At 40.3% G+C, this 14,520-nt stretch overlaps 1 pseudogene; it reads left to right on the top strand.

Annotated features, from left to right (window-relative positions):
- The first annotated feature begins 7,614 nt into the window (after positions 1-7,614).
- LOC116582949 lies at positions 7,615-8,478 on the top strand (annotated as a pseudogene).
- The last annotated feature ends 6,042 nt before the right edge of the window (positions 8,479-14,520 follow it).

The following is a 14,520-nucleotide window of genomic DNA, read 5'->3' on the forward strand; positions in this document are numbered from 1 at the left end:
AGGGACTCATAACCTCCAGGTGATGGAGCCATGCTACCCCAGAGGGAAGAGCCCAGAGCAGCAGCTGAGGCAGAACAAGCAGCTAAAGACCCAGGTGGTGACGGCATTGAGAGAGAGCCATAGAAGGAGTATGAGATATGCCTGATCTGAGTATTTCATACCAGTTTCAAGTATTGTCTTCAACAGAGTATCATAGGCTGAAGTGTCTTCCCACTAAAACTCATATGTTGAAGTCCTGGCCCCCAGAAGGTCCTCAGAATGTGACTATATTTGGAGACAGGGTCTTTGAGGTCATTAGGGAGACTGTGATCCAATCTGATGGCTGTGCTTCTGGGAAGAGGACATAAAGACACACACAGAGGGAAGGCCATGTGAAGAGGCCTGTCTACAACCCAAGGAGAGAAGTCTCAGAAGAAACCAGCTCTGCTGACACCTCAATTTTGGTCTTCCATCCTCCAGAACTGCAAGAAAATAATTGTCTATTGTGTAAACCACTGCCTGTTGTATTTTGTTTAGCAGCTCTAGCAAACTAATGCACAAAGATAGATCAGAGGTCAACCAAATCAAATTCCACCCTGCCTTCCCTTCACGTCGGTCTTTTGTTCACATTCCCTTGGGCTCAATTCCTAGAGCAGCCAATTTATTAACTGTCTGAATCTACCAGAATGAATGAACCATCTTAATTTTTTAATCAAAATGAGAGTCTCCAATAAAGTAGTAGATGCTTTTGCTAGTAGAATGTAACAATATATACAAATAGGCACTGTATGTTTTAATAAAGTATTTATTTATTGCACTGGTATTAGCTCTTCAATTATCTTACTACCCCTTACTGGGACATGGCAACAAATATTTATATATTAGTGTACTGATTATTGAGATAATAGAGCAATTTCAACCAAGTCAATAAAAGAAATGAAAAAATAATAGAAGTTATGATGTGCTCTTAAAAAAAATTTTAAAAAACCCTAAAATTTGTAAAATCCATAGTGAAGCCTGATACAAAAACAAACTAGAAAAACAAAAGTGGCTGAAGTACCAAACATTTACATGGCTGTGAGGAATGTCAACTTTATATAATTACGGGTTTATTCAGTGCAATTGGTGTTTTGGGGCTCAAAAAAATCATATAAATTGAACAAAATACACTTACTTTTTGTTTTTAAGATTTTATTTATTTAATTTACAGAGAGAGAGAGAGAACATGAGTAGGAGGGGCAGAGGGAGAGGGAGTGAGAGAATTTCAAGGAGACTCAGTGCAGAACCCAACACAGGACTCAATCCCAGGACCCCGAGATCACTATCTGAGCCAAAAACAAGAGTAGGAGGTTTAACCAACTATGCCACCAAGGTGCCCCTGAACAAAATACATTTAAAATAATCAGATGGGAGGCCAAGAGAGATTACTGTTCAATGAACAAGAGAATACCCAACAAAACACTGTTTTTGTTTTCTTTTAGTATTTTTATTTATTTATTTATTTGAGAGAGAGAGAGAGAAAAAAAAAAAAAGCTGGGGGGAGGGGCAGAGAGAGAAGTAGTCTCCTGGTTGGGCAGGGAGCCCCACACAGGACTCGATCCCACGATCCCGGGATCATTACCCCAGCCGAAGACAGACACATAACCAACTGAGCCACCCAGGCACCCAATACTGCTTTATGCGTACCTTTTATTAGGTGATTCACTAATGCCCTACAAACCCTGTTTAATTAGGTTCGTTTATATGATAGCAAATAAGTAAGTGTTGTCTTACATTGTTTTATGTTATATCTTTTTCCCCTTTCTCTATCGTTTAGCCATCTCTTCTGTTGGAAGTTCCTACACTATTTTCCTCATGTCTCATGTTTTACTTCCTCATAATTGCATTTTATTGCTTCTCCGCTGGGGCAAGCTATTTTGAATCCTATCTACCTCCATTTGAGTGCCTTTGTAGGAGGCACTGAGTTCATGGGAGGAGGAAGATGAACCAAGCTAGTCCCTGTCCTCCTGGTGTTTACCGTCTAGAATGAACAAGCACTTAGAGGTTAGAGCCAAACCTGTTTAACTTGTGTACAATTTCTGCTAATATAGGAGCAGGAATTAAAGTCATTTGACCCCTTTTCCAGTGCCTTCTCACCATCCCCCAGCACCACATAAAGCTGCCCTTCAACAGTAAAATGGATACGTAAATTGTGGTATAGTCATACAATGGGTAACTACAAAGCAATGCAAATGAACATCTACAACTATATTCAACAAAATGGATGACTCTCACATACATAATGTTAAAGGAAAGAAGCCAGCCAGGGAAGGGTGCATACTGTGCTGTATAATTCAGGTATATAATGCACAAAAGCAGACAGAACTAAGCCATGCTGTTAGAAGTTAGGAAAGTGGTTATTCTGGGGGTGAGTTGTGGGAGGCAGTGACTGGTTAGAACCATGAGGGGGATGTTCTGGGATCCTGGCTATCTCTCCCTCTGAGTACCAATTAAACAGGTGTTTCAGGTTGTGAAAATTTACTGAATGTGCACCCATGTTCCTCTATGTACTATACTGCAATACAAAGTTTTTTAAAAATATCAAATTGTGCCCAGCAATACATAGTTTTTCTAATATTGATAATCATTTAGCTCTAAGTTTTCTTGATTTTCATAGAAACAGATAAGAATAATATTTCTTCATGACAAATCTTGAAGACAGAGGCATAACTTCGTTCAAAAATGTTTAGAAGGATCTTCATAGGGACACCTGGGTGGCTCTGTTGGTTAAGCATCTGCGTTCCGCTTGGGTTGTGATCCCTGGGACCTCGGATCAGGTCTCACATTGGGCTGCTTGCTCCATGGGGAGTTTGCTTCTCCCTCTGCCTGCTGCTCCCTCTGCTTATGCTCGCTCTCTCTCTCTCTCTCTCTTTTTCTTTCTCTGACAAATAAATAAATAAAATCTTTTTAAAAAAATCTTCGTAGCAAAGTCCCATGCACATCAGAGCTGAAAGAGGGATCTGGGCAACATGATTGATCAAGTTTTGTTTCTTTTGTCCATTTCAGCTGATAAACCAAAAGCCACAGGAAATTACGCTAAACTAACAAAAACAGTTAAGTCCATTTTGAAAAACAACAAAGGGCATTGTGGCAACAAGAACTCCAAGCATGGTACTAGATGAATGAAGTAAATGTGTTTTTAAAATATTTCTTTTTGATGATGAAGAAAAATGCTCTTTGAAAAACATTCACATCTATACTAGTACCCATAAAGCACCAGAGATCTAATGGACGCTCCACTAAGTGGGAAATGAACAACTTGTGAATAGAAAAAAGACAACAAAGTACCCCTTTCAACACATCTACACAAAAGAAATATACACAGAGTCAACTGGGCCAAATGAGCTGGTTGTGTGTGTGTGTGTGTGTGTGTGTGTGTGTTTCTTTTAAAGTCCTCTTGAGGAACAACACAAGAAAAAGGGAAATCAATGGAATTTTTCAAGCTACAAGAGTATGTTGTATAGTTTAAGATCAATACTTAATTCGTAGGATTGAAAGTTGGCACTTTCCTCCTGCATACATCTATTGTATTTAATATATTAGCATATTGTATTTAAAAACAATTCCATGGGTCCCAATTGCACAACAAGAATGTTGAATTATATAGACCAAAATTAAGCATCTTAAAACCTGATTAGATACTTACTAAATCATGACACGACAGATAGAAAATGAATCCTGAGTCTATCCTTGATTTCAAACAAGGACTTATGAAAATGGTTTGGAATATAAAATTATGGAAAACATTACAGTACATCAAAGCAAAGCAAGTTTAATTAGGCTTAGTTTGATAATTGCTGAAAACAAAGAACCTGCCTCACAGCATGGCTAGTGTAAAATCCAGCAGTAAGTCCAGTTGATCCAAATTAAAACCACCCTATCTACCATCCCACATGAATCCTTTTATCTGAAGTCTACAGAGAACAAAGAATTACAATTCAGCTCAGAATGACAGAGGGCCTGTAGTTTTTTCATCAGGATTTGTTTTGGCTAAAACCCGACTATGCATGTTTCATTTCTCTAGTCTAAAAATGTAACATACAAGGACTTTAAGGTAAAACCCAAGAGACTGACCATTACTAGTAAAAGCCAATAGGAGATCAGTGTATTTCTTCATCATATGTGGATCTATAGAATCCGTTTCCACTTTTCCCCACATAGGTGTCATAGCAAACAAATATGTCCCCTTACAGCCAAATTCTTTTCTGAATTATTGATTTTCTGGATGCGAAGCATAGAAATGGATCTCTAGGGAGAACTATAAAACTTCCCCCAAATTTAAGAAGATTAAAAACATCATTAAATTAATTGGGTCAAAGAGTTATAGCTATGCTAATTTTTCAAAGTGAAAACACATAACAGGGAATCAGGAAGCCTAAAAGGAAGTCAGGGGTGGAGCTGAAATGCTGTTAAATCTCCGGTCCCCTATTTTGTTCAGAACCTCATCACCTACCAGCCCAGCAGGCACTGAGGTCTCCTCCCTGGTATGCCTGACATCGGGGCTCTTCCTGCCAACCATTTGCAATGCCTCGCCCAAATCATAGTCCTAAAAAATAAATATGATCGTGTTGTCTGCCCACTTATAGAATTCCACTGTAATTTTAAAAATTCAATCCTCATATTAAAAAAACTCACTAATAGAAATGCTAATTAAAGCAGCAATTAAATACCATTTTCGCTTATCAAATGGGCACAAATACCAAACAAAAAAATGATTAGTGCTGATAAGAGAGTTATGGAAGAGGCATTTTTATACATACCTCTAGTGAAAGCATCAATTAGTATAGCTTTTTTGAAAATCAATTTGGCTATATAAGATCATGACCATTAAAAAAAAGTCATATGCCTTGACCCTACTTCTATGATTTTATCCTAAAAAGTAGTCAGAGTTATGAACAAAGATTTATGTAGAAAAACAATGATGAGAGGTTAAAATTGTGATGCTTAGCAGAAGTAAAACTCCAATATTAAGAAAATGGTGGCCAGAGGAGCACCTGGGTATCTTAGTTGGTTAAGCATCAGACTCTTTATCTTGCTCAGGTAGTGGTCTCAGGGTCTTGAGATTAAGCCCCACTTGGGCCTTTGTGTTCATCTGAGTCTGCTTGAGATTCTCTCTCCCTCTGCCCCTCCCCTACTTGTACACATTTGTGCACGTGTGCAGTCTTTCTCTCCTCTCTCTCTCTCAAATAAATAAATCTTCAGAAAAAGAAAAAAAATGGTGGGCAGAAGGCCACCTAAAGGCAGACTGGACACGTGTGTCAATCCACTGAGGTTGCTCTAACAAAATAGCATAGACTGGGTGGCTTGTAAACAATAGAAATTTATTTCTCACAGTTCTAGAGGCTGGAGAATCCAAGATCAAGGGGCTAGCAGATGCTGTGTCTGGTGAAAGCCCGCTTCTCAGTACATAGCTGGGTTGACACGGTGTTGTCACATGGTAGAAGAGTAAAGGGTCTCTCTGGGGTCTTTTCTATAAGGGAACTAATTCCATTCAAGAGGACTCTATCTTCTTGACCTAATCACATCTCAATAGCCTCAGTTCCAAATATCATCACTTTGGGAGTCAGGATTTCAACATATGATTTGTGGGGTGGGGTGAGGGCGTCACAAACATTCAGTCTAGAGCAATGCCACAGGGCAGGAGTCTGGGGATAGGAAATCCTATAGTTAGGATTATGTGTGCAAACGCTGACTAGTCTCCAGAATAAGAGAAAGGAAGCTGATTGTTAAGACCATAAATACCTGAGCACATGAGTAGGAGGACATTGTCTCAATGTGCTATACCCTACAAAGTTGCTAACGCTGCTTTCAAAATATATATTGACTTTTTAATAATGCATATACACAGCAAAGAATTCAAGTAACACAGGATATACCCAAGTAAAGTTTTAGCCCAAACACCTCCACATGAAATAAATCATTATTAATATTAAAGTCCACGATACTCTGGTTTCTCTTCAGATCGCATAAATCTTTCACCTTTTACCAAAGTACACATCAACCCAGCAGTCCTCTGTGCATATTTAAACTGGATAGAAGAAAGGCTTTTATAAAACTAGGATCAAATATAAATAAATTAAATGATACACTTCTTCTTGTTTAAATGTTGCTCATCATTTTTTAAAACTTTTTTGTGTGTTTTATTTTGTTTTGACTTTTTAATGTGGTTATTCATTCCATCAAATCCTGTAGGAGGAATATCCTGTGATTTAGCTTGTGCCTTCTTTACAAAGATGTGGTCCCGAGTCTTCGTTACAAAAACATTGGTGCTGGGTCATACAACTCTAAAACCTGTTGAAACTGATTAGTGTTTCTAACTCCAGAAATGTCCTTTATTAGGGACAAAGGCAGACTCATTTCCGTATCACACATTGTCAAGGTTGAGACCAAAATAGGAACAGAGTTGCGAAAAGAGACCTCTTCGTTTACTCAGGTCCATGTTTAGCAACGACAATAACACAGTGGCTTCTAGAGCTCTAAGGCAGTAAATGTCATCTGCGGAGTTTTGCTGAGACATACGCCTCCCCCATCCCTTTTATAATGGCTCTGAAGGGTCATTATTTAGAGTCCTCTGTTGCTCTGACCTGGCTTTAAGTGTCCCCGTAGTACAAGCATGTGTACAAGCATTAGTGTTTACTGAGTACCTACTACGTGCTCAGCTCTGCAGCTGGTGCTTGGGGAAACGAAAGGAAAAGTCAAGTCTCTGCCCTCACAGGACTTCCCAGCTGGAGAGAGAAGGTGTGTTCTTCGGAAACAGCAGCACAACGGTGCGAGACAGGAGAGAAGTACTCCACTCTGGGCTCCGCCTGAGCTTTGGTGAGATTGATTACATTCATAGGGAGGGCCCCAAGGGGTCATTCTGTCCAGGTCCTCGCACTAAAGCCCTCATCATAAATGCCTATTTGTTGAGCAGCTGTTACCGGTCGTTACCTAATGACTGCGAGTGACACTTTTAAAGTGGGAAATTATTGAGCTTTTTGTGTGTAAAAGGTTTCTGAACTACCTATTAGTCAACCAGTTCTCCCTTAGCAGCACATAAAACTGTCATTTTGAGTCACACTGAGTCAACCACAGGCTACCTTGACTCATGGGGACAAAAATGAGTTTATGTTGAACAAGAGGTTAGACCCGCCCAACTCCGCTACCGTTTTCGTTTCTCTAAAACTTAATGTGAATTTGTCACACGTGGGTCAAAAATCTGTATTTTCTTAACATAAATTTCAGCATAGGTGACTATCCAATATAAAAGGAAGTATGGAACCAACCCCAGGTTCAAAATCTGGCTCTGCCATTCTCTAGCTCTGTGACCTTGCACCAAAGGTTCCTCATCTGTAAAATGGGACTTTGGCGACCTCCGCGTGGGACTATGGGACTAAGGCGACCTCCCCTGCTGCGAGGATTCATATCACTCTGCAGGGAAAGCACCAGGCATAGAACATTTCTCAGTAACTGTAATGTGTTTGCTTCTTTATGTGAGAGCGTCTGTGTTTGTGGCCTTATTGGGACCCTCAATGTTAGTGTTTTATGCTTTCATTCATTCACTTTCAGCTTTTGGCTGGGAGGACACCTAGGTGCAACTCTCCTCTGTTGTCCCAAATCTGGGTTCATCCGACACCTGTCGCCTCCGCCATGCCGCCTGAGTTCAACCTCAGGGACATCAAAGTCATATACCTGAGGTGCACCGGTGGGGAAGTCACTGCCACCGCCCTGGCCCTTAAGACAGGCCCCCCTGGGTCTGTCTCCAAGAAAGTTTGGTGATGATATCGCCAAGGCAAGAGGTGATGGGAAGGGCCTGAAGATTACAATGAAACTGACCATTCAGAACAGACAGACTCAGACTGAAGCGGTACCTTCTGACTTGGTGCTGATTACCAAAGCCTTCAAGGAACCACCAAGAGATAGAAAGAAGCAGAAAAACATTAAGCACCATGGAAAATCACTTATGATGAGATTGTCAATATTGCCCAACAGATGTGACACCAATACTTTTTATTAATTTTATTGTTTATCTATTTTTTTTAATTTATTTATTTATTAGAGAGAGAGTACACGAGAGAAAACAGGGGCAGAGGGAAAGGGAGAAGCAGACTCACACTGAGCAGGGAGCACGACTTGGTACTGGACCCCAGGACCCTGGAATCATGACCTAAGCCAAAGAGAGATGCTTAACCAACAGAGCCGCCCAGACACCCCTATTTTTTTTTTTACTTATTTATTTTTAAGTAGGCTTCATGCCCACAGTGGGGTTTCAACTTACAACCCCAAGATCAAGAGCTGCATGCTCTACCAACTGAGCCAGCCAGGCACTCCAGTGCAGCATCGATAGCCAGAGAACTCTCTGGAATCATTGAAGAGATCCTGGAGGCTACCCAGTCTACGGATTACAATCTTGATGGCCACCACCCTCGTGACATCATAGATGACATCAACAGTGGGGCAGTGGAGTGCTCATCAAGTTAAGAACTACAAAGGAAGATATTTCAATAAAGAATCATAAGGGTTTTAAAGATAGAGGGAGTACTGAGATTAATGATGGCTTCATGAAGGCTTTAAAGAAGTAGAGCTCAGGGGTACCTGGGTGGCTGTCGGTTAAGCTTTTGCTTTCAGCTCAGGTCATGATCCCAGGGTCCTGAGATTGAACCCCACATCCAGCTCCTTGCTTAGCGGGGAGCCTGCTTCTCCCTCTCCCTCTGTCTGCTTCTCCCCACTGCTGTGCTCTCTCTCTCTTTCTCTCTCTCTCTGTCAAATAAATAAATAAAACGTTAAAAAGTAGAGCTGAATTTTAGCAAATACTCTGGCTTTGGGTAGGCTTCAAAGAGAGGGGAAGACAAAGCAGAGGTTGGAGTCTGTATGAACAAAGTTAAGGAGGCTGCAATGAATGTAGCAACAACCTGACACTGACAGGAGGAAGACAAAGGAATAAACATTTTCAGAGAAACTGCTATGTGCCAAGAATCTTTGCGGGCTCATTTAGGCAAATAATTGCATTTAATTTTCCTAACAAACCTATTAACTAGATTTATTTATTGGCTCCTCAGTTATTAACTGAATGGCTACAATTTTTTTGGAAGAAGCTAGAAGTTAAGAACCTTGTTTCAGACCATGCAGTCAACAAGCAGTAGAGCTAGAATTCACACCCAAAACTCCTGCCCCAGGCTTGTGTTTTTCCAGCTGTAAATTGCTACCTTTAGCAGCATATAGGAAATTAAAGTGGGGCAGATTACAGAGGACAAGAAAGCTGGGTAGAGGAGTTTAAAATTATTGCTATGTTGATGATTCTATTGCCCTGTAATTAAATTATAGCTACACTAGCCATCCATGTATGTAATTTATCAATGATTAAATAAATGATAAGATAAAATTTTAGTTAATCAGATTAAATCAGATTAAAGGAGACATATACTATATATGTCTATAGATAGTATACTATATGTATATATATATATACATATATATATATGTATATATATACACTATATGTGTGTGTGTGTATATACTAGCAGAAAACAAAGAAACGAAATGTGTTATGAAAGACATTATTGAGAGGTGCCTGGGTGGCTCAGTCAGGTAAGTGTCTCCCTTCGGCTCAGGTCATGATCCCGGGGTCCTGAAATCGAGCCCCACATCAGGCTCCCCGCTCAGCAGAAAGTCTGCTTCTCCCTTTCCTCACCCTGCTTGTGCTATCTCTCTCTTTGTGTGTCAAATAAATAAATAAAATCTTAAAATTAAAAAAAGACATTTTGGGGTTGACAGACAAAATTGGAATTAGGATGGTAGGTTAGGTAAAAATATTCTATCAATGTTAACTCTGCTGAACTTGATAACTGTATTATGGTAAGGTAAGAGGAAATACACATTGAAATATTGAAGGGTAAGTTCTGAGATGTATGCCACTCGCTCTCAAATGGTTCAGAAAAAAAATACACACACACACACACACACACACACACACAAACATATGGAGAAAGAGAGAGAAAATGAGAGAGCCAGTAAGGTAAAATGTTAATTATAGGTAAATCCATATAAAATACAATACAATCAGGTTTTCTTTGTACTAGTTCTTTGTACTATTCCTTGTGCTATTCCTATCCTTGAAACTTTTCTTCAAATTTTCTATTATTTCCAAAAGAATTATATTTTTGATCATTTTTATTTTGAAGATTTGGGACTAAGTGCATTGATCAAATATTTAAGGTTAACCAAAAGTGACTTTTTGAAATAAAAATCTAGCATAATACTTTCCTCTTTTAAAAAGATCAAATTTAATTTATCCAGACTGTAGAAAGAGAAAATGGAATTTAATGAGCACCTAATTTGTTCTAGGTCCTTTACAAATTTTTTTCATGCAATCTTCACAACAGTCTTCAAGGTAGATTTTATCCCCATTTTTTAAGTGATAAAACTGAGGGCTCAAAGAACTCAAAGCTCCCAAGGTAATGTGGAAATTGGATTCAAATCCAGATCTATTAATATCTGTAGTGTCAAATTAAATACCTACAAGGCATGAAAATATCACAATCATCTCATTATTTATATGTAAAATTAAAATGCATTCATATTAAACTATTACATTTGATATTAAACAAACACTGGTTAATGTCCAACCTTTACTTGGATTATCTTAAAAGCACAATTTGCCTTAAGTGCATTGTCTTACATGTCCCTTGTGGAGGTCAATCACCAGCTAAAGAAGCTGAATCATGAAGATGCGGTAGCAGAAAATACCACCATAACCTCACTTGACTGCAACTGAGCACCCTACCTGTTAGATCTGGGTTTTCATTCTACCCCCTCTGTTAAGTACACATGCACGCATGTATGCACAGCGGCGTGCCCATACGTGTGATATCATTCAGCCCCTTACTCCCCACCCATCCAGACCTATATAGTCCCAACCTGGGACTCTGTCTACTCCTCCTTTTCCTTCCTGCCCCATCAATGTTTAGTTATCAGAGAAGGACTACTACTAAGGGCCCACAGTGAAACAGGACCACCTCATGTCCCATCACCATGGGTCTGTATCTCCACAGGTAATTTCACCCAACAATGCACTCCACTGATTCAATTTCCTTTGTCACAGTCCCTATTGTGATGCCAAACAGTCATAACTGCTGTTAAACCAGGCCAAGAATGTGTTTGGAGATCGTGTAGAATGGAATTGGTTGTAAGAAGAGGTGTCAATTATCGTAGACTTGTTCATCTTTTCCCTGCCATGGTGGCATTTGAAGTTTTTCTGTTACTCATTTAGATTCCAATCTCTGAGCTTCCCTCTCCCTTCTTCCAGCTTCTAAGTCAAACAGATTTTTCTCAGCAAAATAACCCTTCGGTGACTAGCAGAGACAGGCTGGTATGTGGGCTACAGCAGATGTACGAGACAAGCTCTACAGGCATGTTAAAGGGCTCAGTGTCAAGATAAAATTTATCTAATGCAGCATTTCCTCTCAAGTGCAATTTATCATCCCTTAGATGTTGAACCCCTTATAAATATTAGATTCTCTTTTTCCACAAACACTGTTATTGTACCCTTGGTTCAGGACAGGCTTTGAAATTAGATTGACTCATTTCATTTCTGCTTGCAGATTCACTTTCTTTACTCCCAATTCTAATTTTTTCCCTTTGCCTTGAAATTCAATTTCTATTCTAACACTTTGAAAAACAATGTCAATTAGAATTTGGCACTTCTGTGGAAGCTGTTTGTTCCAAAATGCCTTTTAACACACTTGCATCAGTGCAGTGTCTATTGAAGGACCCACATCCTGGGAAGACGGCTGGCATCTGCAAAGTCACCTGGGATGTGCCTCAGTGTGACAGTGCCACTGATGCCATGAGGCCTTTGCTGTGACTGAGCAAAGAGATCCAGTTGTTTCTAAACTATCAAGGCCAATGATGATAGAATATTAGAGCTCGACGCCAGCCGTGCCAGCTCATTTTTTTTGGCAGCAAGATTGGAGAAAGGAGCAGTAGTCACTGAGCGCTATCCTAGAGAGGGATTAACAGGTCCTGACTCATAAGGATTCTAGGTCATGTCACAGTAGCATGCCCAAAGGGACTGACAAAGCCATGCCAGTGCATAACTAATAGACGTCAGAAACCGGGGGGACAGGCATGAAATGTACAGTGGATCCGAAAAGCAAACTAGGCAGTAGGTAAGGCAAATTCTGGAAATGGGCTAATGTCCTCTGCCAGACACAATAAAGGTTTGGAAGGGGCAGAATTCAGAGACCTTCCAGCCCGACATCTGTGCTGAATGAGGCCTACAGACCTGCCGCTCTGTGTGAGCTGTGCTTTCCCCAACTGGAATTAATCACTTGCTCAGCTCTTTGTTACCTTGTTTACAACCCTTGAAATAACGGATGTGGAAGTGCTTTGTAAACTGAAAAGCACTGTACAAATGTCAGGCATTGGGGGTTTAGCAGGGGAGCAATAGATGATGCCTTTCTTCCAGTCCTGAGTCGGGAACCAATTGAGAGAGAGAGAGAGAGAGAGGGAGTCAGCCAGACCAAGCTTGTCAGGCTTATTACTGATACAGCTGGTTCAAGCACAGGGCAGCAGTGGACTTCCTCCGACTTCCCTCCAGAATCAAACTTACCCCTCAGTCAAGACAGAAAGTCTGACCAAGGAGCCCAGGCTAATCAGAGGCTCCTTCCTCCTTCCTTGAGGAGACTTGAGTGTAGGAGCAGAGCGAAGGGAGCCTGGAAATGTTCCTCTCAGTCCCTCCACATAGAAAACCAAAAAGAACCAAAGTCCATTCACCATAAAGGACGATCTGTGCTTCAAGCTTCAGTCACTTAGATATACTTGGCAGGCTCTGGGCAAGATGGTGAGGATACAGAGAGCAATGAGACCTCGGGGAGTTTATAATCTCATAGAAACTATTAATAATCCAATGTGCTAGCTGTCCATTAAGAAAAGTGCAGGTCATTATGCCTGCATGAGCAGGGGATGTTGTCACAGAGCAGGTGATAAGGGAGTGGGCTCCTGGAGTAGGTGTAGGAGTTCCCTAGATGGAGAAGAGCAGGAAGGGACTTATTCTTAGCAAAGGAAACGGCAGGGCAAAGACAAGAAAACTCAGACCCTAGAAGGAAGTGGAAAGGAAGTTCCCTAGAAGGAAGTTCAAATAAATGAACACAAAGGCCTTAGAGAGTACAAAGCTATACACTTCCATATCTTACTTTTATATACACCCAAGTTGAAGGCAAAATTCAGATTAATATCTAGGCTTTTTATTTCAAGATAAAACGGAATGGTTTTCCTTTCTAATCCTATTTACCATATATAATGAAAACTTTCGGAATTTGCTTTTTCAAGAAAAAAAGTAGTAAGTCCAAAAAGTGTCTTGAGGAAGACACAACTTTCGTGAGACACTGGTAGTTCACTCCTTACCAAAAGGTACAGTTCACTAGACTATACAAAACAAGAGGGGATACCACTGCTTATTTAATAGGTCTCTTGGAATGGTAAAAGGAATTTATATAGCCTACAGCGACTTGTAGCAAAATCCCCTTTCTTATCCTATCTACTTCTCTCACACTCCAACACTGGCCAGAACCCCTCTCCTTGACAGCCCCTCCAAAATAGACAAAGCCTACTTCAGATCAGGGTAGAAAGCACCCCTGCCTTAATAATGTGTGTTTTATGTCCTCACTTCTCTGTTTTCAATATATGTGAGATATGTGATATACACCAGCTGTATAGATGAGAATATCAATTCCCATTCAGTATGTAGAAAATTCGCTGGTCACCAGAGACTAAACTCTGTACCCAAACATACTTCCCATTGCTCTCCCTGCACTGAAAAGCAAAACATTTTGGCGGCTTCCTCCAGGTTTAAGTTTTTAGGATCCTCTTACATGCATTTGTCATAATTTTGGTTTTGAGCAGCTTCCTTCATTCTCGGGAAGGGTATATTGCCTCCATCTGTCATCTGAACTTTTCAAATACGCTTCCCCCAAAGTCTGAGGACAGTGCTTGCCTGTAACTCTTAAGTTGTCAGAGTCACACTCTCCAACTGTTCAAATCGCATCCACTTTGTCAGCACTTTTCCTGATTCTGGGGGTGCCCCAGGGCAGGCGCCCTTCATCAGCCTCTGTCCTCTCTCTGTTCCCCTCCCAACTTTGCTAATCGACACAGGATCACCTGTTAAACCTAGTGACTCAGCCAGGCTTCATACTAGCATCCTCAAAAAACAAACAACAACCAGAGTTCTAGACCAGAGTATTTCTAAATGTCGGCTTGTCCCCATCTTCCACATGGCTGTGCTTCTGTTCTCAGGGTCCCATTGTTCTGCCATGGTTATGACTAAGAGGACCAAACTGCTTAGGAGAAAAGTGGGTCTAAAACAAAATAACAAGGAGTTAAGATTTTTATATAGTGAGAGAAGATGCAAAAATTAAGATCCTCAATTGATAAGCGGATAAATAATTCACCAATATTAAATATAAAAGATTAACAAACTCAGGTGAAATTTTCACCCTCTCAAGTATTCAAAGCAGTACAAATTAA

The sequence above is a fragment of the Mustela erminea genome, chromosome 2, assembly GCF_009829155.1.
Source record: "Mustela erminea isolate mMusErm1 chromosome 2, mMusErm1.Pri, whole genome shotgun sequence".
Classification (NCBI taxonomy): domain Eukaryota; kingdom Metazoa; phylum Chordata; class Mammalia; order Carnivora; family Mustelidae; genus Mustela; species Mustela erminea.